The 20,000-nt window shown below is 44.8% G+C and overlaps 9 non-coding genes and 78 pseudogenes across 9 annotated transcripts; all 87 read right to left on the bottom strand.

Moving 5' to 3' along the window:
• Positions 1-59: 59 nt before the first annotated feature.
• LOC142121264 (5S ribosomal RNA) lies at positions 60-177 on the bottom strand (annotated as a pseudogene).
• An 81-nt stretch (positions 178-258) lies between these two features.
• LOC142121257 (5S ribosomal RNA) lies at positions 259-376 on the bottom strand (annotated as a pseudogene).
• A 90-nt stretch (positions 377-466) lies between these two features.
• Positions 467-584, bottom strand: LOC142121198 (5S ribosomal RNA; annotated as a pseudogene).
• An 89-nt stretch (positions 585-673) lies between these two features.
• On the bottom strand, positions 674-792 carry LOC142121308 (5S ribosomal RNA; annotated as a pseudogene).
• Positions 793-871: 79 nt separating this feature from the next.
• On the bottom strand, positions 872-990 carry LOC142121161 (5S ribosomal RNA; annotated as a pseudogene).
• A 90-nt stretch (positions 991-1,080) lies between these two features.
• On the bottom strand, positions 1,081-1,198 carry LOC142121206 (5S ribosomal RNA; annotated as a pseudogene).
• Positions 1,199-1,278: 80 nt separating this feature from the next.
• LOC142121322 (5S ribosomal RNA) lies at positions 1,279-1,396 on the bottom strand (annotated as a pseudogene).
• Positions 1,397-1,474: 78 nt separating this feature from the next.
• Positions 1,475-1,593, bottom strand: LOC142121177 (5S ribosomal RNA; annotated as a pseudogene).
• A 92-nt stretch (positions 1,594-1,685) lies between these two features.
• On the bottom strand, positions 1,686-1,804 carry LOC142121334 (5S ribosomal RNA; annotated as a pseudogene).
• Positions 1,805-1,883: 79 nt separating this feature from the next.
• On the bottom strand, positions 1,884-2,002 carry LOC142121155 (5S ribosomal RNA; annotated as a pseudogene).
• Positions 2,003-2,094: 92 nt separating this feature from the next.
• On the bottom strand, positions 2,095-2,213 carry LOC142121274 (5S ribosomal RNA). The gene has a single exon (XR_012683906.1). It is a non-coding gene; the product is annotated as a 5S ribosomal RNA (ribosomal RNA).
• Positions 2,214-2,295: 82 nt separating this feature from the next.
• On the bottom strand, positions 2,296-2,413 carry LOC142121305 (5S ribosomal RNA; annotated as a pseudogene).
• Positions 2,414-2,703: 290 nt separating this feature from the next.
• On the bottom strand, positions 2,704-2,821 carry LOC142121304 (5S ribosomal RNA; annotated as a pseudogene).
• An 82-nt stretch (positions 2,822-2,903) lies between these two features.
• On the bottom strand, positions 2,904-3,021 carry LOC142121276 (5S ribosomal RNA; annotated as a pseudogene).
• A 90-nt stretch (positions 3,022-3,111) lies between these two features.
• Positions 3,112-3,229, bottom strand: LOC142121205 (5S ribosomal RNA; annotated as a pseudogene).
• Positions 3,230-3,309: 80 nt separating this feature from the next.
• Positions 3,310-3,427, bottom strand: LOC142121320 (5S ribosomal RNA; annotated as a pseudogene).
• Positions 3,428-3,505: 78 nt separating this feature from the next.
• Positions 3,506-3,624, bottom strand: LOC142121176 (5S ribosomal RNA; annotated as a pseudogene).
• A 92-nt stretch (positions 3,625-3,716) lies between these two features.
• On the bottom strand, positions 3,717-3,835 carry LOC142121333 (5S ribosomal RNA; annotated as a pseudogene).
• A 79-nt stretch (positions 3,836-3,914) lies between these two features.
• LOC142121154 (5S ribosomal RNA) lies at positions 3,915-4,033 on the bottom strand (annotated as a pseudogene).
• Positions 4,034-4,125: 92 nt separating this feature from the next.
• LOC142121153 (5S ribosomal RNA) lies at positions 4,126-4,244 on the bottom strand. Its single transcript, XR_012683894.1, has one exon. It is a non-coding gene; the product is annotated as a 5S ribosomal RNA (ribosomal RNA).
• Positions 4,245-4,326: 82 nt separating this feature from the next.
• Positions 4,327-4,444, bottom strand: LOC142121293 (5S ribosomal RNA; annotated as a pseudogene).
• Positions 4,445-4,534: 90 nt separating this feature from the next.
• On the bottom strand, positions 4,535-4,652 carry LOC142121291 (5S ribosomal RNA; annotated as a pseudogene).
• Positions 4,653-4,734: 82 nt separating this feature from the next.
• Positions 4,735-4,852, bottom strand: LOC142121303 (5S ribosomal RNA; annotated as a pseudogene).
• An 83-nt stretch (positions 4,853-4,935) lies between these two features.
• Positions 4,936-5,053, bottom strand: LOC142121285 (5S ribosomal RNA; annotated as a pseudogene).
• Positions 5,054-5,133: 80 nt separating this feature from the next.
• On the bottom strand, positions 5,134-5,252 carry LOC142121311 (5S ribosomal RNA; annotated as a pseudogene).
• A 92-nt stretch (positions 5,253-5,344) lies between these two features.
• LOC142121171 (5S ribosomal RNA) lies at positions 5,345-5,462 on the bottom strand (annotated as a pseudogene).
• A 91-nt stretch (positions 5,463-5,553) lies between these two features.
• Positions 5,554-5,671, bottom strand: LOC142121313 (5S ribosomal RNA; annotated as a pseudogene).
• A 78-nt stretch (positions 5,672-5,749) lies between these two features.
• On the bottom strand, positions 5,750-5,867 carry LOC142121220 (5S ribosomal RNA). Its single transcript, XR_012683900.1, has one exon. It is a non-coding gene; the product is annotated as a 5S ribosomal RNA (ribosomal RNA).
• Positions 5,868-5,957: 90 nt separating this feature from the next.
• LOC142121204 (5S ribosomal RNA) lies at positions 5,958-6,075 on the bottom strand (annotated as a pseudogene).
• Positions 6,076-6,155: 80 nt separating this feature from the next.
• On the bottom strand, positions 6,156-6,273 carry LOC142121283 (5S ribosomal RNA; annotated as a pseudogene).
• Positions 6,274-6,363: 90 nt separating this feature from the next.
• Positions 6,364-6,481, bottom strand: LOC142121203 (5S ribosomal RNA; annotated as a pseudogene).
• An 81-nt stretch (positions 6,482-6,562) lies between these two features.
• Positions 6,563-6,681, bottom strand: LOC142121307 (5S ribosomal RNA; annotated as a pseudogene).
• A 79-nt stretch (positions 6,682-6,760) lies between these two features.
• On the bottom strand, positions 6,761-6,879 carry LOC142121169 (5S ribosomal RNA; annotated as a pseudogene).
• Positions 6,880-6,969: 90 nt separating this feature from the next.
• On the bottom strand, positions 6,970-7,087 carry LOC142121236 (5S ribosomal RNA; annotated as a pseudogene).
• An 80-nt stretch (positions 7,088-7,167) lies between these two features.
• LOC142121319 (5S ribosomal RNA) lies at positions 7,168-7,285 on the bottom strand (annotated as a pseudogene).
• A 90-nt stretch (positions 7,286-7,375) lies between these two features.
• LOC142121251 (5S ribosomal RNA) lies at positions 7,376-7,493 on the bottom strand (annotated as a pseudogene).
• A 278-nt stretch (positions 7,494-7,771) lies between these two features.
• Positions 7,772-7,889, bottom strand: LOC142121179 (5S ribosomal RNA; annotated as a pseudogene).
• A 299-nt stretch (positions 7,890-8,188) lies between these two features.
• LOC142121184 (5S ribosomal RNA) lies at positions 8,189-8,307 on the bottom strand. Its single transcript, XR_012683897.1, has one exon. It is a non-coding gene; the product is annotated as a 5S ribosomal RNA (ribosomal RNA).
• A 292-nt stretch (positions 8,308-8,599) lies between these two features.
• On the bottom strand, positions 8,600-8,718 carry LOC142121210 (5S ribosomal RNA; annotated as a pseudogene).
• Positions 8,719-8,798: 80 nt separating this feature from the next.
• On the bottom strand, positions 8,799-8,917 carry LOC142121340 (5S ribosomal RNA; annotated as a pseudogene).
• Positions 8,918-9,006: 89 nt separating this feature from the next.
• Positions 9,007-9,115, bottom strand: LOC142121280 (5S ribosomal RNA; annotated as a pseudogene).
• A 305-nt stretch (positions 9,116-9,420) lies between these two features.
• LOC142121235 (5S ribosomal RNA) lies at positions 9,421-9,539 on the bottom strand (annotated as a pseudogene).
• A 92-nt stretch (positions 9,540-9,631) lies between these two features.
• On the bottom strand, positions 9,632-9,750 carry LOC142121295 (5S ribosomal RNA; annotated as a pseudogene).
• A 93-nt stretch (positions 9,751-9,843) lies between these two features.
• Positions 9,844-9,962, bottom strand: LOC142121324 (5S ribosomal RNA; annotated as a pseudogene).
• Positions 9,963-10,051: 89 nt separating this feature from the next.
• On the bottom strand, positions 10,052-10,170 carry LOC142121368 (5S ribosomal RNA; annotated as a pseudogene).
• Positions 10,171-10,250: 80 nt separating this feature from the next.
• On the bottom strand, positions 10,251-10,368 carry LOC142121302 (5S ribosomal RNA; annotated as a pseudogene).
• Positions 10,369-10,449: 81 nt separating this feature from the next.
• On the bottom strand, positions 10,450-10,567 carry LOC142121275 (5S ribosomal RNA; annotated as a pseudogene).
• Positions 10,568-10,656: 89 nt separating this feature from the next.
• On the bottom strand, positions 10,657-10,775 carry LOC142121172 (5S ribosomal RNA). The gene has a single exon (XR_012683896.1). It is a non-coding gene; the product is annotated as a 5S ribosomal RNA (ribosomal RNA).
• A 292-nt stretch (positions 10,776-11,067) lies between these two features.
• LOC142121209 (5S ribosomal RNA) lies at positions 11,068-11,186 on the bottom strand (annotated as a pseudogene).
• Positions 11,187-11,266: 80 nt separating this feature from the next.
• LOC142121337 (5S ribosomal RNA) lies at positions 11,267-11,385 on the bottom strand (annotated as a pseudogene).
• An 89-nt stretch (positions 11,386-11,474) lies between these two features.
• Positions 11,475-11,583, bottom strand: LOC142121261 (5S ribosomal RNA; annotated as a pseudogene).
• Positions 11,584-11,888: 305 nt separating this feature from the next.
• LOC142121234 (5S ribosomal RNA) lies at positions 11,889-12,007 on the bottom strand (annotated as a pseudogene).
• Positions 12,008-12,099: 92 nt separating this feature from the next.
• LOC142121294 (5S ribosomal RNA) lies at positions 12,100-12,218 on the bottom strand (annotated as a pseudogene).
• Positions 12,219-12,311: 93 nt separating this feature from the next.
• On the bottom strand, positions 12,312-12,430 carry LOC142121289 (5S ribosomal RNA; annotated as a pseudogene).
• Positions 12,431-12,519: 89 nt separating this feature from the next.
• On the bottom strand, positions 12,520-12,638 carry LOC142121367 (5S ribosomal RNA; annotated as a pseudogene).
• Positions 12,639-12,718: 80 nt separating this feature from the next.
• LOC142121301 (5S ribosomal RNA) lies at positions 12,719-12,836 on the bottom strand (annotated as a pseudogene).
• An 82-nt stretch (positions 12,837-12,918) lies between these two features.
• LOC142121273 (5S ribosomal RNA) lies at positions 12,919-13,036 on the bottom strand (annotated as a pseudogene).
• A 90-nt stretch (positions 13,037-13,126) lies between these two features.
• On the bottom strand, positions 13,127-13,244 carry LOC142121202 (5S ribosomal RNA; annotated as a pseudogene).
• An 80-nt stretch (positions 13,245-13,324) lies between these two features.
• LOC142121318 (5S ribosomal RNA) lies at positions 13,325-13,442 on the bottom strand (annotated as a pseudogene).
• Positions 13,443-13,521: 79 nt separating this feature from the next.
• On the bottom strand, positions 13,522-13,640 carry LOC142121175 (5S ribosomal RNA; annotated as a pseudogene).
• A 92-nt stretch (positions 13,641-13,732) lies between these two features.
• On the bottom strand, positions 13,733-13,851 carry LOC142121329 (5S ribosomal RNA; annotated as a pseudogene).
• A 79-nt stretch (positions 13,852-13,930) lies between these two features.
• LOC142121356 (5S ribosomal RNA) lies at positions 13,931-14,048 on the bottom strand (annotated as a pseudogene).
• Positions 14,049-14,138: 90 nt separating this feature from the next.
• Positions 14,139-14,256, bottom strand: LOC142121290 (5S ribosomal RNA; annotated as a pseudogene).
• Positions 14,257-14,335: 79 nt separating this feature from the next.
• On the bottom strand, positions 14,336-14,454 carry LOC142121309 (5S ribosomal RNA; annotated as a pseudogene).
• A 91-nt stretch (positions 14,455-14,545) lies between these two features.
• Positions 14,546-14,663, bottom strand: LOC142121170 (5S ribosomal RNA; annotated as a pseudogene).
• A 91-nt stretch (positions 14,664-14,754) lies between these two features.
• Positions 14,755-14,872, bottom strand: LOC142121312 (5S ribosomal RNA; annotated as a pseudogene).
• A 78-nt stretch (positions 14,873-14,950) lies between these two features.
• On the bottom strand, positions 14,951-15,068 carry LOC142121208 (5S ribosomal RNA). The gene has a single exon (XR_012683899.1). It is a non-coding gene; the product is annotated as a 5S ribosomal RNA (ribosomal RNA).
• Positions 15,069-15,158: 90 nt separating this feature from the next.
• On the bottom strand, positions 15,159-15,276 carry LOC142121201 (5S ribosomal RNA; annotated as a pseudogene).
• Positions 15,277-15,356: 80 nt separating this feature from the next.
• LOC142121282 (5S ribosomal RNA) lies at positions 15,357-15,474 on the bottom strand (annotated as a pseudogene).
• A 90-nt stretch (positions 15,475-15,564) lies between these two features.
• Positions 15,565-15,682, bottom strand: LOC142121194 (5S ribosomal RNA; annotated as a pseudogene).
• An 81-nt stretch (positions 15,683-15,763) lies between these two features.
• On the bottom strand, positions 15,764-15,882 carry LOC142121323 (5S ribosomal RNA; annotated as a pseudogene).
• A 79-nt stretch (positions 15,883-15,961) lies between these two features.
• LOC142121168 (5S ribosomal RNA) lies at positions 15,962-16,080 on the bottom strand (annotated as a pseudogene).
• Positions 16,081-16,170: 90 nt separating this feature from the next.
• On the bottom strand, positions 16,171-16,288 carry LOC142121250 (5S ribosomal RNA; annotated as a pseudogene).
• An 80-nt stretch (positions 16,289-16,368) lies between these two features.
• LOC142121316 (5S ribosomal RNA) lies at positions 16,369-16,486 on the bottom strand (annotated as a pseudogene).
• Positions 16,487-16,576: 90 nt separating this feature from the next.
• On the bottom strand, positions 16,577-16,694 carry LOC142121347 (5S ribosomal RNA; annotated as a pseudogene).
• A 300-nt stretch (positions 16,695-16,994) lies between these two features.
• LOC142121160 (5S ribosomal RNA) lies at positions 16,995-17,113 on the bottom strand. Its single transcript, XR_012683895.1, has one exon. It is a non-coding gene; the product is annotated as a 5S ribosomal RNA (ribosomal RNA).
• A 292-nt stretch (positions 17,114-17,405) lies between these two features.
• Positions 17,406-17,524, bottom strand: LOC142121207 (5S ribosomal RNA; annotated as a pseudogene).
• Positions 17,525-17,604: 80 nt separating this feature from the next.
• LOC142121336 (5S ribosomal RNA) lies at positions 17,605-17,723 on the bottom strand (annotated as a pseudogene).
• An 89-nt stretch (positions 17,724-17,812) lies between these two features.
• On the bottom strand, positions 17,813-17,921 carry LOC142121260 (5S ribosomal RNA; annotated as a pseudogene).
• A 305-nt stretch (positions 17,922-18,226) lies between these two features.
• On the bottom strand, positions 18,227-18,345 carry LOC142121296 (5S ribosomal RNA; annotated as a pseudogene).
• Positions 18,346-18,425: 80 nt separating this feature from the next.
• Positions 18,426-18,544, bottom strand: LOC142121268 (5S ribosomal RNA). The gene has a single exon (XR_012683905.1). It is a non-coding gene; the product is annotated as a 5S ribosomal RNA (ribosomal RNA).
• A 93-nt stretch (positions 18,545-18,637) lies between these two features.
• Positions 18,638-18,756, bottom strand: LOC142121292 (5S ribosomal RNA; annotated as a pseudogene).
• Positions 18,757-18,849: 93 nt separating this feature from the next.
• LOC142121297 (5S ribosomal RNA) lies at positions 18,850-18,968 on the bottom strand (annotated as a pseudogene).
• An 80-nt stretch (positions 18,969-19,048) lies between these two features.
• Positions 19,049-19,167, bottom strand: LOC142121351 (5S ribosomal RNA). The gene has a single exon (XR_012683910.1). It is a non-coding gene; the product is annotated as a 5S ribosomal RNA (ribosomal RNA).
• Positions 19,168-19,262: 95 nt separating this feature from the next.
• Positions 19,263-19,381, bottom strand: LOC142121325 (5S ribosomal RNA; annotated as a pseudogene).
• Positions 19,382-19,674: 293 nt separating this feature from the next.
• On the bottom strand, positions 19,675-19,793 carry LOC142121199 (5S ribosomal RNA; annotated as a pseudogene).
• Positions 19,794-19,883: 90 nt separating this feature from the next.
• The window catches only part of LOC142121191 (5S ribosomal RNA), a 120-nt pseudogene continuing 3 nt past the window's right edge, over positions 19,884-20,000 (bottom strand).

The following is a 20,000-nucleotide window of genomic DNA, read 5'->3' as shown; positions in this document are numbered from 1 at the left end:
CATCTCAACACCATCATTGAAGGAAGCAGGAACAAGAGAGAAAATAAAATGAAAAAAAAAACCTACAGCACCTGGTATTCCCAGGTGGTCTACCATCCAAGTACTAACCAGGCCCGGCCTGCTTACTTTCTAAGATCAGATGAGATTGGGCTTGTTCAGGGTGGGGAGGCTGTAGGTATTGCTTGCCTACTGACCTACATCTCAACACTAGTATTGAAGGAAGCAGGAACAAGAGAGATAAAAAAAACAAAAAAACAAAACCTACAGCAAATGGTATTCCCAGGTGGTCTCCATCCAAGTACTAACCAAGCCCAGCCCTGCTTAACTTCCAAGATCAGACAAGATTGGACTTGTTCAGGGTGGTGTGGCTGCAGGTATTGCTTGCCTACTGACCTACATCTCTTATACATCTCAACACCAGCATTGAAGGAAGCAGGAACAAAAGAGAAAATAAAATGAAAAAAAAAACCTACAGCACCTGGTATTCCCAGGTGGTCTCCCATCCAAGTACTAACCATGCCCAGCCCTGCTTAGCTTCCAAGATCAGATCAGATTGGGCATGTTCAGGGTGGTTTACTGTTGTTATTGCTTGCCTACTGACGTACATCTCTTATACATCTCAACACTAGCATTGAAGGAAGCAGGAACAAGCGAGAAAAAAAACCGAAAAAAAAACCTACATCACCTGGTGTTCCCAGGTGGTCTCCCATCCAAGTACTAACCAGAAGCGACCCTGCTTATCTTCCAAGATCAGATGAGATAGGGCTTGTTCAGGGTGGTGTGGCTCTATGTATTACTTGCTTACTGACCTACATCTCTTATACATCTCAACACCAGCATTGAAGGAAGCAGGAACAAGAGAGAAAAAAAAACCCTACAGCACCTTGTATTCCCAGGTGGTCACCCATCCAAGTACTAACAAGGCCTGGCCCTGCTTAGCTTCCAAAATCAGATGAGATTGGGCTTATTCAGGGTGGAGTTGCTGTAGGTATTGCTTGCCTACTGACCTACGTCTCTTATACATCTCAACACCAGCATTGAAGGAAGCAGGAACAAGAGAGAAAAACAAACAAAAAAAAAAACCTACAGCACCTGGTATTCCCAGGTGGTCTCCCATCCAAGTACTAACCAGGCCCGGCCTGCTTAGTTTCTAAGATCAGATGAGATTGGGCTTGTTCAGGGTGGGGAGGCTGTAGGTATTGCTTGCCTACTGACCTACATCTCAACACTAGTATTGAAGGAAGCAGGAACAAGAGAGATAAAAAAACCAAAAAAAAAAACCTATAGCAAATGGTATTCCCAGGTGGTCTCCATCCAAGTACTAACCAAGCCCAGCCCTGCTTAGCTTCCAAGATCAGACAAGATTGGACTTGTTCAGGGTGGTGTGGCTGCAGGTATTGCTTGCCTACTGACCTACATCTCTTATACATCTCAACACCAGCATTGAAGGAAGCAGGAACAACAGAGAAAAAAAAACCTACAGCACCTTGTATTCCCAGGTGGTCTCCCATCCAAGTACTAACAAGGCCTGGCCCTGCTTAGCTTCCAAAATCAGATGAGATTGGGCTTATTCAGGGTGGAGTTGCTGTATGTATTACTTGCTTACTGACCTACATCTCTTATACATCTCAACACCAGCATTGAAGGAAGCAGGAACAAGAGAGAAAAAAAACCGAAAAAAAAAAAACCTACAGCACCTGGTATTCCCAGGTGGTCTCCCATCCAAGTACTAACCAGGCCCGACCCTGCTTAGCTTCCAAGTTTAGACGAGATAGGGCTTGTTCAGGGTGGTGTGGCTGTATGTATCACTTGCTTACTGACCTACATCTCTTATACATCTCAACACCAGCATTGAAGGAAGCAGGAACAACAGAGAAAAAAAAAACCTACAGCACCTTGTATTCCCAGGTGGTCTCCCATCCAAGTACTAACAAGGCCTGGCCCTGCTTAGCTTCCAAAATCAGATGAGATTGGGCTTATTCAGGGTGGAGTTGCTGTAGGTATTGCTTGCCTACTGACCTACATCTCTTATACATCTCAACACCAGCATTGAAGGAAGCAGGAACAAGAGAGAAAAAAAAACGAAAAAAAAAAAACCTACAGCACCTGGTATTCCCAGGTGGTCTCCCATCGAAGTACTAACCAGGCCCAGCCCTGTTTAACTTCCAAGATCAGACAAGATTGGGCTTGTTCAGGGTGGTGTGGCTGTAGGTATTGCTTGCCTACTGACCTACATCTCAACAACAGCATTGAAGGAAGCAGGAACAAGAGAGAAAAAAAAACGAAAAAAAAAAAAACCTACAGCACCCGGTATTCCCAGGTGGTCTCCCATCCAAGTACTAATCAGGCCCGGCCCTGCTTAGCTTCCAAGATCAGATGAGATTGGGCATGTTCAGGGTGGTTGACTGTACGTATTGTTTGCCTACTGACCTACATCTCTTATACATCTCAACACCAGCATTGAAGTAAGCAGGAACAAGAGAGAAAATAAAATGAAAAAAAAAAAATACAGCACCTGGTATTCCAAGGTGGTCTCCCTTCCAAGTACTAACCAGTCCTGGCCCTGCTTAGCTTCCAAGATCAGATGAGATTTGGCATGTTTAGGGTGGTTGACTGTAGGTGTTGTTTGCCTACTGACCTACATCTCAACACTAGAATTGAAGGAAGCCGGAACAAGAGGGAAAATAAAACCGAAAAAAAAAAACCCTACAGCACCTGGTATACCCAGGTGGTCTCCCATCCAAGTACTAATCAGGCCTGGCTCTGCTTAGCTTCCAAGATCAGATGAGATTTGGCATGTTTAGGGTGGTTGACTGTAGGTATTGTTTGTCTACTGACCTACATCTCAACACCACCATTGAAGGAAGCAGGAACAAGAGAGAAAAACAAACAAAAAAAAAAAATACCTACAGCACCTGGTATTCCCAGGTGGTCTCCCATCCAAGTACTAACCAGGCCCGGCTTGCTTAGTTTCTAAAATCAGATGAGATTGGGCTTATTCAGGGTGGAGTTGCTGTAGGTATTGCTTGCCTCCTGACCTACGTCTCTTATACATCTCAACACCAGCATTGAAGGAAGCAGGAACAAGAGAGAAAAACAAACAAAAAAAAAAACCTACAGCACCTGGTATTCCCAGGTGGTCTCCCATCCAAGTACTAACCAGGCCCGGCCTGCTTAGTTTCTAAGATCAGATGAGATTGGGCTTGTTCAGGGTGGGGAGGCTGTAGGTATTGCTTGCCTACTGACCTACATCTCAACACTAGTATTGAAGGAAGCAGGAACAAGAGAGATAAAAAAACCAAAAAAAAAAACCTATAGCAAATGGTATTCCCAGGTGGTCTCCATCCAAGTACTAACCAAGCCCAGCCCTGCTTAGCTTCCAAGATCAGACAAGATTGGACTTGTTCAGGGTGGTGTGGCTGCAGGTATTGCTTGCCTACTGACCTACATCTCTTATACATCTCAACACCAGCATTGAAGGAAGCAGGAACAACAGAGAAAAAAAAACCTACAGCACCTTGTATTCCCAGGTGGTCTCCCATCCAAGTACTAACAAGGCCTGGCCCTGCTTAGCTTCCAAAATCAGATGAGATTGGGCTTATTCAGGGTGGAGTTGCTGTATGTATTACTTGCTTACTGACCTACATCTCTTATACATCTCAACACCAGCATTGAAGGAAGCAGGAACAAGAGAGAAAAAAAACCGAAAAAAAAAAAACCTACAGCACCTGGTATTCCCAGGTGGTCTCCCATCCAAGTACTAACCAGGCCCGACCCTGCTTAGCTTCCAAGTTTAGACGAGATAGGGCTTGTTCAGGGTGGTGTGGCTGTATGTATCACTTGCTTACTGACCTACATCTCTTATACATCTCAACACCAGCATTGAAGGAAGCAGGAACAACAGAGAAAAAAAAAACCTACAGCACCTTGTATTCCCAGGTGGTCTCCCATCCAAGTACTAACAAGGCCTGGCCCTGCTTAGCTTCCAAAATCAGATGAGATTGGGCTTATTCAGGGTGGAGTTGCTGTAGGTATTGCTTGCCTACTGACCTACATCTCTTATACATCTCAACACCAGCATTGAAGGAAGCAGGAACAAGAGAGAAAAAAAAACGAAAAAAAAAAAACCTACAGCACCTGGTATTCCCAGGTGGTCTCCCATCGAAGTACTAACCAGGCCCAGCCCTGTTTAACTTCCAAGATCAGACAAGATTGGGCTTGTTCAGGGTGGTGTGGCTGTAGGTATTGCTTGCCTACTGACCTACATCTCAACAACAGCATTGAAGGAAGCAGGAACAAGAAAGAAAAAAAAACGAAAAAAAAAAAAACCTACAGCACCCGGTATTCCCAGGTGGTCTCCCATCCAAGTACTAATCAGGCCCGGCCCTGCTTAGCTTCCAAGATCAGATGAGATTGGGCATGTTCAGGGTGGTTGACTGTACGTATTGTTTGCCTACTGACCTACATCTCTTATACATCTCAACACCAGCATTAAAGTAAGCAGGAACAAGAGAGAAAATAAAATGAAAAAAAAAAAATACAGCACCTGGTATTCCAAGGTGGTCTCCCTTCCAAGTACTAACCAGGCCTGGCCCTGCTTAGCTTCCAAGATCAGATGAGATTTGGCATGTTTAGGGTGGTTGACTGTAGGTGTTGTTTGCCTACTGACCTACATCTCAACACTAGAATTGAAGGAAGCCGGAACAAGAGGGAAAATAAAACCGAAAAAAAAAAACCCTACAGCACCTGGTATACCCAGGTGGTCTCCCATCCAAGTACTAATCAGGCCTGGCTCTGCTTAGCTTCCAAGATCAGATGAGATTTGGCATGTTTAGGGTGGTTGACTGTAGGTATTGTTTGTCTACTGACCTACATCTCAACACCACCATTGAAGGAAGCAGGAACAAGAGAGAAAAACAAACAAAAAAAAAAAAAAACCTACAGCACCTGGTATTCCCAGGTGGTCTCCCATCCAAGTACTAACCAGGCCCGGCTTGCTTAGTTTCTAAAATCAGATGAGATTGGGCTTGTTCAGGGTGGGGAGGCTGTAGGTATTGCTTGCCTACTGACCTACATCTCAACACTAGCATTGAAGGAAGCAGGAACAAGAGAGATAAAAAAAAACAAAAAAAAACCCTACAGCAAATGGTATTCCCAGGTAGTCTCCCATCCAAGTACTAACCAAGCCCAGCCCTGCTTAGCTTCCAAGATCAGACAAGATTGGACTTGTTCAGGGTGTTGTGGCTGTAGGTATTGCTTGCCTACTGACCTACATCTCTTATACATCTCAACACCAGCATTGAAGGAAGCAGGAACAAAAGAGAAAATAAAATGAAAAAAAAAAAACCTACAGCACCTGGTATTCCCAGGTGGTCTCCCATCCAAGTACTAACCAGGCCCGGCTCTGGTTAGCTTCCAAGATCAGATCAGATTGGGCATGTTCAGGGTGGTTTACTGTAGGTATTGCTGGTCTACTGACGTACATCTCTTATACATCTGAACACCAGCATTGACGGAATCAGGAACAAGAGAGAAAATAAAATGAAAAAAAACAACCTACAGCACCTGGTATTCCCATGTGGTCTCCCATTCAAGTACTAACCAGGCCCGGCCCTCCTTAGCTTCAAAGATCAGTTGAGATTGGGCTTGTTCAGGGTTGTTTACTGTAGGTATTGCTTGCCTACTGACCTACATCTCTCATACATCTCAACACCAGCATTGAAGGAAGCAGGAACAACAGAGAAAAAAAAACCTACAGCACCTGGTATTCCCAGGTGGTCTCCCATCCAAGTACTAATCAGGCCCGGCCCTGCCTAGTTTCCAAGATCAGATGAGATTGGGCATGTTCAGGGTGGTTGACTGTAGGTATTGTTTGCCTACTGATCTACATCTCTTATACATCTCAACACCATCATTGAAGGAAGCAGGAACAAGAGAGAAAAACAAACAAAAAAAAAAACCTACAGCACCTGGTATTCCCAGGTGGTCTCCCATCCAAGTACTAACCAGGCCCGGCCTGCTTAGTTTCTAAGATCAGATGAGATTGGGCTTGTTCAGGGTGGGGAGGCTGTAGGTATTGCTTGCCTACTGACCTACATCTCAACACTAGTATTGAAGGAAGCAGGAACAAGAGAGATAAAAAAACAAAAAAAAAAAACCTACAGCAAATGGTATTCCCAGATGGTCTCCATCCAAGTACTAACCAAGCCCAGCCCTGCTTAGCTTCCAAGATCAGACAAGATTGGACTTGTTCAGGGTGGTGTGGCTGCAGGTATTGCTTGCCTACTGACCTACATCTCTTATACATCTCCACACCAGCATTGAAGGAAGCAGGAACAAGAGAGAAAAAAAAATGAAAAAAAAAACCTACAGCACCTGGTATTCCCAGGTGGTCTCCCATCCAAGTACTAACCAGGCCCGGCCTGCTTAGTTTCTAAGATCAGATGAGATTGGGCTTGTTCAGGGTGGGGAGGCTGTAGGTATTGCTTGCCTACTGACCTACATCTCAACACTAGTATTGAAGGAAGCAGGAACAAGAGAGATAAAAAAAACCAAAAAAAAAAACCTACATCACCTGGTGTTCCCAGGTGGTCTCCCATCCAAGTACTAACCAGAAGCGACCCTGCTTATCTTCCAAGATCAGATGAGATAGGGCTTGTTCAGGGTGGTGTGGCTCTATGTATTACTTGCTTACTGACCTACATCTCTTATACATCTCAACACCAGCATTGAAGGAAGCAGGAACAAGAGAGAAAAAAAAACCCTACAGCACCTTGTATTCCCAGGTGGTCACCCATCCAAGTACTAACAAGGCCTGTCCCTGCTTAGCTTCCAAAATCAGATGAGATTGGGCTTATTCAGGGTGGAGTTGCTGTAGGTATTGCTTGCCTACTGACCTACGTCTCTTATACATCTCAACACCAGCATTGAAGGAAGCAGGAACAAGAGAGAAAAACAAACAAAAAAAAAAACCTACAGCACCTGATATTCCCAGGTGGTCTCCCATCCAAGTACTAACCAGGCCCGGCCTGCTTAGTTTCTAAGATCAGATGAGATTGGGCTTGTTCAGGGTGGGGAGGCTGTAGGTATTGCTTGCCTACTGACCTACATCTCAACACTAGTATTGAAGGAAGCAGGAACAAGAGAGATAAAAAAACCAAAAAAAAAAACCTATAGCAAATGGTATTCCCAGGTGGTCTCCATCCAAGTACTAACCAAGCCCAGCCCTGCTTAGCTTCCAAGATCAGACAAGATTGGACTTGTTCAGGGTGGTGTGGCTGCAGGTATTGCTTGCCTACTGACCTACATCTCTTATACATCTCAACACCAGCATTGAAGGAAGCAGGAACAAGAGAGAAAATAAAATTAAAAAAAAAACCTACAGCACCTGGTATTCCCAGGTGGTCTCCCATCCAAGTACTAACCAGGCCCGGCCTGCTTAGTTTCTAAGATCAGATGAGATTGGACTTGTTCAGGGTGGGGAGGCTGTAGGTATTGCTTGCCTACTGACCTACATCTCAACACTAGTATTGAAGGAAGCAGGAACAAGAGAGATAAAAAAACAAAAAAAAAAAACCTACAGCAAATGGTATTCCCAGGTGGTCTCCATCCAAATACTAACCAAGCCCAGCGCTGCTTAGCTTCCAAGATCAGACTAGTTCAGGGTGGTGTGGCTGCAGGTATTGCTTGCCTACTGACCTACATCTCTTATACATCTCAACACCAGCATTGAAGGAAGCAGGAACAAGAGAGAAAATAAAATGAAAAAAAAAACCTACAGCACCTGGCATTCCCAGGTGGTCTCCCATCCAAGTACTAACCAGGCTCGGCCCTGTTTAGCTTCCAAGATCAGATCAGATTGGGCATGTTCAGGGTGGTTTACTGTAGGTATTGCTTGCCTACTGACGTACATCTCTTATACATCTCAAAACCAGCATTGAAGGAAGCAGCAACAAGAGAGAAAAAAAAACGAAAAAAAAAATCCTACAGCACCAGGTATTTCCAGGTGGTCTCCCATCCAAGTACTAACCAGGCCTGGTGCTGCTTAGCTTCCAAGATCAGACAAGATTGGGCTTCTTCAGGGTGGGGTGGCTGTACGTATTGTTTGCCTACTGACCTACATCTCTTATACATTTCAACACCAGCATTGAAGGAAGCAGGAACAAGAGAGAAAAAAAACGAAAAAAAAAACCTACAGCACCTGGTATTCCCAGGTGGTCTCCCATATAAGTACTAACCAGGCCTGGCCCTGCTTAGCTTCCAAGCTCAGACGAGATTGGGCATGTTCAGGGTGGTGTGGCTGTAGGTATTGATTGCCATCTGACCTACATCTCTTATACATCTCAACACCGGCATTGAAGAAAGCAGGAATAAGAGAGAAAAAAAAACGAAAAAAAAACAAAAACCTTTTGCACCTGGTATTCTCGGGTGGTCTCCCATTGAAGTACTGACCAGGCCCAGCGCTGCTTAGCTTCCTAGATCAGACGAGATTGGGCTTGTACAGGGTGTGGCCGTAGGTAATACTTGCCTACTGACCTACATCTCTTATACATTTCAAAACCACCATTGAAGTAAGCAAGAACTAGAGAGAAAAAAAAAAAACTTACGGCACCTGGTATTCAAAGGTGGTCTTCCATCCAAGTACTAACCAGGCCCAGCCCTGCTGAGCTTCCAAGATCAGATGAGATTGGGCTTGTTCAGGGTGGTGTGGCTATAGGTAATGCTTGCCTACTGTCCTACATCTCTTATACATCTCAACACCAGCATTGAAGGAAGCAGGAACAAGAGAGAAAAAAAAAAACTTACAGCACCTGGTATTCCCAGGTGGTCTCCCATCTAAATACTAACCAGGCCCGGCCCTGCTTAGCTTCCAAGATCAGATAAGATTGGGCTTGTTCAGGGTGGTGTGGCTGTATGTAATGCTTGCCTACTGACCTACATCTCTTATACATCTCAACACCAGCATTGAAGGAAGCAGGAACAAGAGAGAAAAAAAACGAAAAAAACAAAATACAACACCTGGTATTCCCAGGTGGTCTCCCATCCAAGTACTAACCAGGTCCGGCCCTGCTTAGCTTCCAAGATCGGGCATGTTCAGGGTGGTGTGACTGTAGGTATTACTTGTCTACTGACCTACATCTCTTATACATCTCAGCACCAGCATTGAAGGAACCATGAACAAGAGAGAAAAAAAACAGAAAAAAAAAATCTTACAGCACTTGGTATTCCCAGGTGGTCTCCCATGCAAGTTCTAACGAGGCTTGCCCTGCTTAGCTTCCCAGATCAGATGAGATTGGGCTTGTTCAGGGTTGTGTGGCTGTAGGTATTGCTTGTGTACTGACCTACATCTCTTATACATCTCAACACCGGCATTGAAGGAAGCAGGAACAAGAGAGAAAAAAAAACGAAAACAAAACAAAAACTCTACAGCACCTGGTATTCCTAGGTGGTCTCGCATCCAAGTACTAACCAGGCCCAGCCCTGCTTAGCTTTCAAGATCAGACGAGATTGGGCTTGTTTAGGGTGGTGTGGCTGTAGGTAGTGCTTGCGTACTGACCTACATCTTTTATACATCTCAACACCAGCATTGAAGGAAGCAGGAACAAGAGAGAAAAAAAAAACGAAAAAGAAAAAATTACAGCAACTGGTATTCCCAGGTGGTCTCCCATCCAAGTTCTAACCAGGCCTGGCCCTGCTTAGCTTCCAAGATCAGACGAGATTGAGCTTGTTTAGGGTGGTGTGGCTGTAGTTATTGCTTGTGTAGTCACCTACATCTCTTATACATCTCAACACCGGCATTGAAGAAAGCAGGAACAAGAGAGAGAAAAAAACAAAAAAAACAAAACTTTACAGCACCTGGTATTCCCAGGTGGTCTCGCATCCAAGTACTAACCAGACTCAGCCCTGCTTAGCTTCCAAGATCAGATGAAATTCGGCTTGTTCAGGGTGGTGTGGCTGTAGGTAATGCTTGCCTACTGACCTACATCTCTTATACATCTCAACACCAGCATTGCAGGAAGCAGGAACAAGAGAGAAAAAAAACGAAAAAAACAAAATACAGCACCTGGTATTCCCAGGTGGTCTCCCATCCAAGTACTAACCAGGCCCGGCCCTCCTTAGCTTCCAAGATCAGACAAGATTGGGCATGTTCAGGGTGGTGTGACTGTAGGTATTACTTGCCTACTGACCTACATCTCTTATACATCTCAGCACCAGCATTGAAGGAAGCAGGAACAAGAGAGAAAAAAAAAACCCTACAGCACCTGGTATACCCAGGTGGTCTCCCATCCAAGTACTAATCAGGCCTGGCTCTGCTTAGCTTCCAAGATCAGATGAGATTTGGCATGTTTAGGGTGGTTGACTGTAGGTATTGTTTGTCTACTGACCTACATCTCAACACCACCATTGAAGGAAGCAGGAACAAGAGAGAAAAACAAACAAAAAAAAAAATACCTACAGCACCTGGTATTCCCAGGTGGTCTCCCATCCAAGTACTAACCAGGCCCGGCTTGCTTAGTTTCTAAAATCAGATGAGATTGGGCTTATTCAGGGTGGAGTTGCTGTAGGTATTGCTTGCCTACTGACCTACATCTCTTATACATTTCAACACCAGCATTGAAGGAAGCAGGAACAAGAGAGAAAAAAAACGAAAAAAAAAACCTACAGCACCTGGTATTCCCAGGTGGTCTCCCATATAAGTACTAACCAGGCCTGGCCCTGCTTAGCTTCCAAGCTCAGACGAGATTGGGCATGTTCAGGGTGGTGTGGCTGTAGGTATTGATTGCCATCTGACCTACATCTCTTATACATCTCAACACCGGCATTGAAGAAAGCAGGAATAAGAGAGAAAAAAAAACGAAAAAAAAACAAAAACCTTTCGCACCTGGTATTCTCGGGTGGTCTCCCATTGAAGTACTGACCAGGCCCAGCGCTGCTTAGCTTCCTAGATCAGACGAGATTGGGCTTGTACAGGGTGTGGCCGTAGGTAATACTTGCCTACTGACCTACATCTCTTATACATTTCAAAACCACCATTGAAGTAAGCAAGAACTAGAGAGAAAAAAAAAAAACTTACGGCACCTGGTATTCAAAGGTGGTCTTCCATCCAAGTACTAACCAGGCCCAGCCCTGCTGAGCTTCCAAGATCAGATGAGATTGGGCTTGTTCAGGGTGGTGTGGCTATAGGTAATGCTTGCCTACTGTCCTACATCTCTTATACATCTCAACACCAGCATTGAAGGAAGCAGGAACAAGAGAGAAAAAAAAAAACTTACAGCACCTGGTATTCCCAGGTGGTCTCCCATCTAAATACTAACCAGGCCCGGCCCTGCTTAGCTTCCAAGATCAGATAAGATTGGGCTTGTTCAGGGTGGTGTGGCTGTATGTAATGCTTGCCTACTGACCTACATCTCTTATACATCTCAACACCAGCATTGAAGGAAGCAGGAACAAGAGAGAAAAAAAACGAAAAAAACAAAATACAGCACCTGGTATTCCCAGGTGGTCTCCCATCCAAGTACTAACCAGGTCCGGCCCTGCTTAGCTTCCAAGATCGGGCATGTTCAGGGTGGTGTGACTGTAGGTATTACTTGCCTACTGACCTACATCTCTTATACATCTCAGCACCAGCATTGAAGGAACCATGAACAAGAGAGAAAAAAAACAGAAAAAAAAAATCTTACAGCACTTGGTATTCCCAGGTGGTCTCCCATGCAAGTTCTAACGAGGCTTGCCCTGCTTAGCTTCCCAGATCAGATGAGATTGGGCTTGTTCAGGGTTGTGTGGCTGTAGGTATTGCTTGTGTACTGACCTACATCTCTTATACATCTCAACACCGGCATTGAAGGAAGCAGGAACAAGAGAGAAAAAAAAACGAAAACAAAACAAAAACTCTACAGCACCTGGTATTCCTAGGTGGTCTCGCATCCAAGTACTAACCAGGCCCAGCCCTGCTTAGCTTTCAAGATCAGACGAGATTGGGCTTGTTTAGGGTGGTGTGGCTGTAGGTAGTGCTTGCGTACTGACCTACATCTTTTATACATCTCAACACCAGCATTGAAGGAAGCAGGAACAAGAGAGAAAAAAAAAACGAAAAAAAAAAAATTACAGCAACTGGTATTCCCAGGTGGTCTCCCATCCAAGTTCTAACCAGGCCTGGCCCTGCTTAGCTTCCAAGATCAGACGAGATTGAGCTTGTTTAGGGTGGTGTGGCTGTAGTTATTGCTTGTGTAGTCACCTACATCTCTTATACATCTCAACACCGGCATTGAAGAAAGCAGGAACAAGAGAGAGAAAAAAACAAAAAAAACAAAACTTTACAGCACCTGGTATTCCCAGGTGGTCTCGCATCCAAGTACTAACCAGGCTCAGCCCTGCTTAGCTTCCAAGATCAGATGAAATTCGGCTTGTTCAGGGTGGTGTGGCTGTAGGTAATGCTTGCCTACTGACCTACATCTCTTATACATCTCAACACCAGCATTGCAGGAAGCAGGAACAAGAGAGAAAAAAAACGAAAAAAACAAAATACAGCACCTGGTATTCCCAGGTGGTCTCCCATCCAAGTACTAACCAGGCCCGGCCCTCCTTAGCTTCCAAGATCAGACAAGATTGGGCATGTTCAGGGTGGTGTGACTGTAGGTATTACTTGCCTACTGACCTACATCTCTTATACATCTCAGCACCAGCATTGAAGGAAGCAGGAACAAGAGAGAAAAAAAAAACCCTACAGCACCTGGTATACCCAGGTGGTCTCCCATCCAAGTACTAATCAGGCCTGGCTCTGCTTAGCTTCCAAGATCAGATGAGATTTGGCATGTTTAGGGTGGTTGACTGTAGGTATTGTTTGTCTACTGACCTACATCTCAACACCACCATTGAAGGAAGCAGGAACAAGAGAGAAAAACAAACAAAAAAAAAAAATACCTACAGCACCTGGTATTCCCAGGTGGTCTCCCATCCAAGTACTAACCAGGCCCGGCTTGCTTAGTTTCTAAAATCAGATGAGATTGGGCTTATTCAGGGTGGAGTTGCTGTAGGTATTGCTTGCCTACTGACCTACGTCTCTTATACATCTCAACACCAGCATTGAAGGAAGCAGGAACAAGAGAGAAAAACAAACAAAAAAAAAAACCTACAGCACCTGGTATTCCCAGGTGGTCTCCCATCCAAGTACTAACCAGGCCCGGCCTGCTTAGTTTCTAAGATCAGATGAGATTGGGCTTGTTCAGGGTGGGGAGGCTGTAGGTATTGCTTGCCTACTGACCTACATCTCAACACTAGTATTGAAGGAAGCAGGAACAAGAGAGATAAAAAAACCAAAAAAAAAAACCTATAGCAAATGGTATTCCCAGGTGGTCTCCATCCAAGTACTAACCAAGCCCAGCCCTGCTTAGCTTCCAAGATCAGACAAGATTGGACTTGTTCAGGGTGGTGTGGCTGCAGGTATTGCTTGCCTACTGACCTACATCTCTTATACATCTCAACATCCAGCATTGAAGGAAGCAGGAACAACAGAGAAAAAAAAACCTACAGCACCTTGTATTCCCAGGTGGTCTCCCATCCAAGTACTAACAAGGCCTGGCCCTGCTTAGCTTCCAAAATCAGATGAGATTGGGCTTATTCAGGGTGGAGTTGCTGTATGTATTACTTGCTTACTGACCTACATCTCTTATACATCTCAACACCAGCATTGAAGGAAGCAGGAACAAGAGAGAAAAAAAACCGAAAAAAAAAAAACCTACAGCACCTGGTATTCCCAGGTGGTCTCCCATCCAAGTACTAACCAGGCCCGACCCTGCTTAGCTTCCAAGTTTAGACGAGATAGGGCTTGTTCAGGGTGGTGTGGCTGTATGTATCACTTGCTTACTGACCTACATCTCTTATACATCTCAACACCAGCATTGAAGGAAGCAGGAACAACAGAGAAAAAAAAAACCTACAGCACCTTGTATTCCCAGGTGGTCTCCCATCCAAGTACTAACCAGGCCCAGCCCTGCTTAGCTTCCAAGATCAGATGAGATTGGGCATGTTCAGGGTGGTTGACTGTACGTATTGTTTGCCTACTGACCTACATCTCTTATACATCTCAACACCAGCATTAAAGTAAGCAGGAACAAGAGAGAACATAAAATGAAAAAAAAAAAATACAGCACCTGGTATTCCAAGGTGGTCTCCCTTCCAAGTACTAACCAGGCCTGGCCCTGCTTAGCTTCCAAGATCAGATGAGATTTGGCATGTTTAGGGTGGTTGACTGTAGGTGTTGTTTGCCTACTGACCTACATCTCAACACTAGCATTGAAGGAAGCAGGAACAAGAGAGATAAAAAAAAACAAAAAAAACCCTACAGCAAATGGTATTCCCAGGTAGTCTCCCATCCAAGTACTAACCAAGCCCAGCCCTGCTTAGCTTCCAAGATCAGACAAGATTGGACTTGTTCAGGGTGTTGTGGCTGTAGGTATTGCTTGCCTACTGACCTACATCTCTTATACATCTCAACACCAGCATTGAAGGAAGCAGGAACAAAAGAGAAAATAAAACGAAAAAAAAAAACCTACAGCACCTGGTATTCCCAGGTGGTCTCCCATCCAAGTACTAACCAGGCCCGGCTCTGGTTAGCTTCCAAGATCAGATCAGATTGGGCATGTTCAGGGTGGTTTACTGTAGGTATTGCTGGTCTACTGACGTACATCTCTTATACATCTGAACACCAGCATTGACGGAATCAGGAACAAGAGAGAAAATAAAATGAAAAAAAACAACCTACAGCACCTGGTATTCCCATGTGGTCTCCCATTCAAGTACTAACCAGGCCCGGCCCTCCTTAGCTTCAAAGATCAGTTGAGATTGGGCTTGTTCAGGGTTGTTTACTGTAGGTATTGCTTGCCTACTGACCTACATCTCTCATACATCTCAACACCAGCATTGAAGGAAGCAGGAACAACAGAGAAAAAAAAACCTACAGCACCTGGTATTCCCAGGTGGTCTCCCATCCAAGTACTAATCAGGCCCGGCCCTGCCTAGTTTCCAAGATCAGATGAGATTGGGCATGTTCAGGGTGGTTGACTGTAGGTATTGTTTGCCTACTGATCTACATCTCTTATACATCTCAACACCATCATTGAAGGAAGCAGGAACAAGAGAGAAAAACAAACAAAAAAAAAAACCTACAGCACCTGGTATTCCCAGGTGGTCTCCCATCCAAGTACTAACCAGGCCCGGCCTGCTTAGTTTCTAAGATCAGATGAGATTGGGCTTGTTCAGGGTGGGGAGGCTGTAGGTATTGCTTGCCTACTGACCTACATCTCAACACTAGTATTGAAGGAAGCAGGAACAAGAGAGATAAAAAAACAAAAAAAAAAAACCTACAGCAAATGGTATTCCCAGATGGTCTCCATCCAAGTACTAACCAAGCCCAGCCCTGCTTAGCTTCCAAGATCAGACAAGATTGGACTTGTTCAGGGTGGTGTGGCTGCAGGTATTGCTTGCCTACTGACCTACATCTCTTATACATCTCAACACCAGCATTGAAGGAAGCAGGAACAAGAGAGAAAATAAAATGAAAAAAAAAACCTACAGCACCTGGTATTCCCAGGTGGTCTCCCATCCAAGTACTAACCAGGCCCTGCCTGCTTAGTTTCTAAGATCAGATGAGATTGGGCTTGTTCAGGGTGGGGAGGCTGTAGGTATTGCTTGCCTACTGACCTACATCTCAACACTAGTATTGAAGGAAGCAGGAACAAGAGAGATAAAAAAAACCAAAAAAAAAAACCTACATCACCTGGTGTTCCCAGGTGGTATCCCATCCAAGTACTAACCAGAAGCGACCCTGCTTATCTTCCAAGATCAGATGAGATAGGGCTTGTTCAGGGTGGTGTGGCTCTATGTATTACTTGCTTACTGACCTACATCTCTTATACATCTCAACACCAGCATTGAAGGAAGCAGGAACAAGAGAGAAAAAAAAACCCTACAGCACCTTGTATTCCCAGGTGGTCACCCATCCAAGTACTAACAAGGCCTGTCCCTGCTTAGCTTCCAAAATCAGATGAGATTGGGCTTATTCAGGGTGGAGTTGCTGTAGGTATTGCTTGCCTACTGACCTACGTCTCTTATACATCTCAACACCAGCATTGAAGGAAGCAGGAACAAGAGAGAAAAACAAACAAAAAAAAAAACCTACAGCACCTGGTATTCCCAGGTGGTCTCCCATCCAAGTACTAACCAGGCCTGGCCTGCTTAGTTTCTAAGATCAGATGAGATTGGGCTTGTTCAGGGTGGGGAGGCTGTAGGTATTGCTTGCCTACTGACCTACATCTCAACACTAGTATTGAAGGAAGCAGGAACAAGAGAGATAAAAAAACCAAAAAAAAAAACCTATAGCAAATGGTATTCCCAGGTGGTCTCCATCCAAGTACTAACCAAGCCCAGCCCTGCTTAGCTTCCAAGATCAGACAAGATTGGACTTGTTCAGGGTGGTGTGGCTGCAGGTATTGCTTGCCTACTGACCTACATCTCTTATACATCTCAACACCAGCATTGAAGGAAGCAGGAACAAGAGAGAAAATAAAATTAAAAAAAAAACCTACAGCACCTGGTATTCCCAGGTGGTCTCCCATCCAAGTACTAACCAGGCCCGGCCCTGTTTAGCTTCCAAGATCAGATCAGATTGGGCATGTTCAGGGTGGTTTACTGTAGGTATTGCTTGCCTACTGACGTACATCTCTTATACATCTCAAAACCAGCATTGAAGGAAGCAGCAACAAGAGAGAAAAAAAAACGAAAAAAAAAATCCTACAGCACCAGGTATTTCCAGGTGGTCTCCCATCCAAGTACTAACCAGGCCTGGTGCTGCTTAGCTTCCAAGATCAGACAAGATTGGGCTTCTTCAGGGTGGGGTGGCTGTACGTATTGTTTGCCTACTGACCTACATCTCTTATACATTTCAACACCAGCATTGAAGGAAGCAGGAACAAGAGAGAAAAAAAACGAAAAAAAAAAACCTACAGCACCTGGTATTCCCAGGTGGTCTCCCATATAAGTACTAACCAGGCCTGGCCCTGCTTAGCTTCCAAGCTCAGACGAGATTGGGCATGTTCAGGGTGGTGTGGCTGTAGGTATTGATTGCCATCTGACCTACATCTCTTATACATCTCAACACCGGCATTGAAGAAAGCAGGAATAAGAGAGAAAAAAAAACGAAAAAAAAACAAAAACCTTTCGCACCTGGTATTCTCGGGTGGTCTCCCATTGAAGTACTGACCAGGCCCAGCGCTGCTTAGCTTCCTAGATCAGACGAGATTGGGCTTGTACAGGGTGTGGCCGTAGGTAATACTTGCCTACTGACCTACATCTCTTATACATTTCAAAACCACCATTGAAGTAAGCAAGAACTAGAGAGAAAAAAAAAAAACTTACGGCACCTGGTATTCAAAGGTGGTCTTCCATCCAAGTACTAACCAGGCCCAGCCCTGCTGAGCTTCCAAGATCAGATGAGATTGGGCTTGTTCAGGGTGGTGTGGCTATAGGTAATGCTTGCCTACTGTCCTACATCTCTTATACATCTCAACACCAGCATTGAAGGAAGCAGGAACAAGAGAGAAAAAAAAAAACTTACAGCACCTGGTATTCCCAGGTGGTCTCCCATCTAAATACTAACCAGGCCCGGCCCTGCTTAGCTTCCAAGATCAGATAAGATTGGGCTTGTTCAGGGTGGTGTGGCTGTATGTAATGCTTGCCTACTGACCTACATCTCTTATACATCTCAACACCAGCATTGAAGGAAGCAGGAACAAGAGAGAAAAAAAACGAAAAAAACAAAATACAGCACCTGGTATTCCCAGGTGGTCTCCCATCCAAGTACTAACCAGGTCCGGCCCTGCTTAGCTTCCAAGATCGGGCATGTTCAGGGTGGTGTGACTGTAGGTATTACTTGCCTACTGACCTACATCTCTTATACATCTCAGCACCAGCATTGAAGGAACCATGAACAAGAGAGAAAAAAAACAGAAAAAAAAAATCTTACAGCACTTGGTATTCCCAGGTGGTCTCCCATCCAAGTTCTAACGAGGCTTGCCCTGCTTAGCTTCCCAGATCAGATGAGATTGGGCTTGTTCAGGGTGGTGTGGCTGTAGGTATTGCTTGTGTACTGACCTACATCTCTTATACATCTCAACACCGGCATTGAAGGAAGCAGGAACAAGAGAGAAAAAAAAACAAAAACAAAACAAAAACTCTACAGCACCTGGTATTCCTAGGTGGTCTCGCATCCAAGTACTAACCAGGCCCAGCCCTGCTTAGCTTTCAAGATCAGACGATATTGGGCTTGTTTAGGGTGGTGTGGCTGTAGGTAGTGCTTGCGTACTGACCTACATCTTTTATACATCTCAACACCAGCATTGAAGGAAGCAGGAACAAGAGAGAAAAAAAAAAACCTACAGCACCTGGTATTCCCAGGTGGTCTCCCATCTAAGTACTAACCAGGCCCGGCCCTGCTTAGCTTCCAAGATCAGACAAGATTGTGCATGTTCAGGGTGGTGTGGCTATAGGTAGTGCTTGCCTACTGACCTACATCTCTTATACATCTCAGCACCACCATTGAAGGAAGCAGGAACAAGAGAGAAAAAAAAAACGAAAAAAAAAAAAATTACAGCAACTGGTATTCCCAGGTGGTCTCCCATCCAAGTTCTAACCAGGCCTGGCCCTGCTTAGCTTCCAAGATCAGACGAGATTGAGCTTGTTTAGGGTGGTGTGGCTGTAGTTATTGCTTGTGTAGTCACCTACATCTCTTATACATCTCAACACCGGCATTGAAGAAAGCTGGAACAAGAGAGAGAAAAAAACAAAAAAAACAAAATTTTACAGCACCTGGTATTCCCAGGTGGTCTCGCATCTAAGTACTAACCAGGCTCAGCCCTGCTTAGCTTCCAAGATCAGATGAAATTCGGCTTGTTCAGGGTGGTGTGGCTGTAGGTATTACTTGCCTACTGACCTACATCTCTTATACATCTCAGCACCAGCATTGAAGGAAGCAGGAACAAGAGAGAAAAAAAAAAACCTACAGCACCTTGTATTCCCAGGTGGTCTCCCATCTAAGTACTAACCAAGCCCGGCCCTGCTTAGCTTCCAAGATCAGATGAGATTGGGCATGTTCAGGGTGGTGTGGCTATAGGTAGTGCTTGCCTACTGACCTACATCTCTTATACATCTCAGCACCACCATTGAAGGAAGCAGGAACAAGAGAGAAAAAAAAAACGAAAAAAAAAAAAATCTTACAGCACCTGGTATTCCCAGGTGGTCACCCATCCAAGTTCTAACCAGGCCTGGCCCTGCTTAGCTTCCAAGATCAGACAAGATTGAGATTGTTTAGGGTGGTGTGGCTGTAGTTATTGCTTGTGTACTGACCTACATCTCTTATACATCTCAACACCGGCATTGAAGGAAGCAGCAACAAGAGAGAAAAAAAAACGAAAAAAAAAAAACCTACAGCACCTGGTATTTCCAGGTGGTCTCCCATCCAAGTACTAACCAGACCTGGCTCTGCTTAGCTTCCAAGATCAGGCTTCTTCAGGGTGGTGTGGCTGTACGTATTGTTTGCCTACTGACCTACATCTCTTATACATCTCAAAACCAGCATTGAAGGAAGCAGCAACAAGAGAGAAAAAAAAACGAAAAAAAAAAAACCTACAGCACCTGGTATTTCCAGGTGGTCTCCCATCCAAGTACTAACCAGACCCAGCGCTGCTTAGCTTTCAAGATCAGACGAGATTGGGCTTCTTCAGGGTGGTGTGGCTGTACGTATTGCCTGCCTACTGACCTACATCTCTTATACATCTCAACACCAGCATTGAAGGAAGCAGGAACAAGAGGGAAAAAAAACGAAAAAAAAAAACCTACAGCACCTGGTATTCCCAGGTGGTCTCCCATCCAAGTACTAACCACGCCAGGCCCTGTTTAGCTTCCAAGATCAGATGAGATTGGGCTTGTTTCAAGGTGGTGTCGCTGTA

The sequence above is a fragment of the Mixophyes fleayi genome, unplaced genomic scaffold (assembly GCF_038048845.1).
Source record: "Mixophyes fleayi isolate aMixFle1 unplaced genomic scaffold, aMixFle1.hap1 Scaffold_2093, whole genome shotgun sequence".
Taxonomy (NCBI): Eukaryota; Metazoa; Chordata; class Amphibia; order Anura; family Limnodynastidae; genus Mixophyes; species Mixophyes fleayi.
Note: the sequence above shows the minus strand (reverse complement) of the source record. Positions and strands in the feature narration are given on the sequence as shown.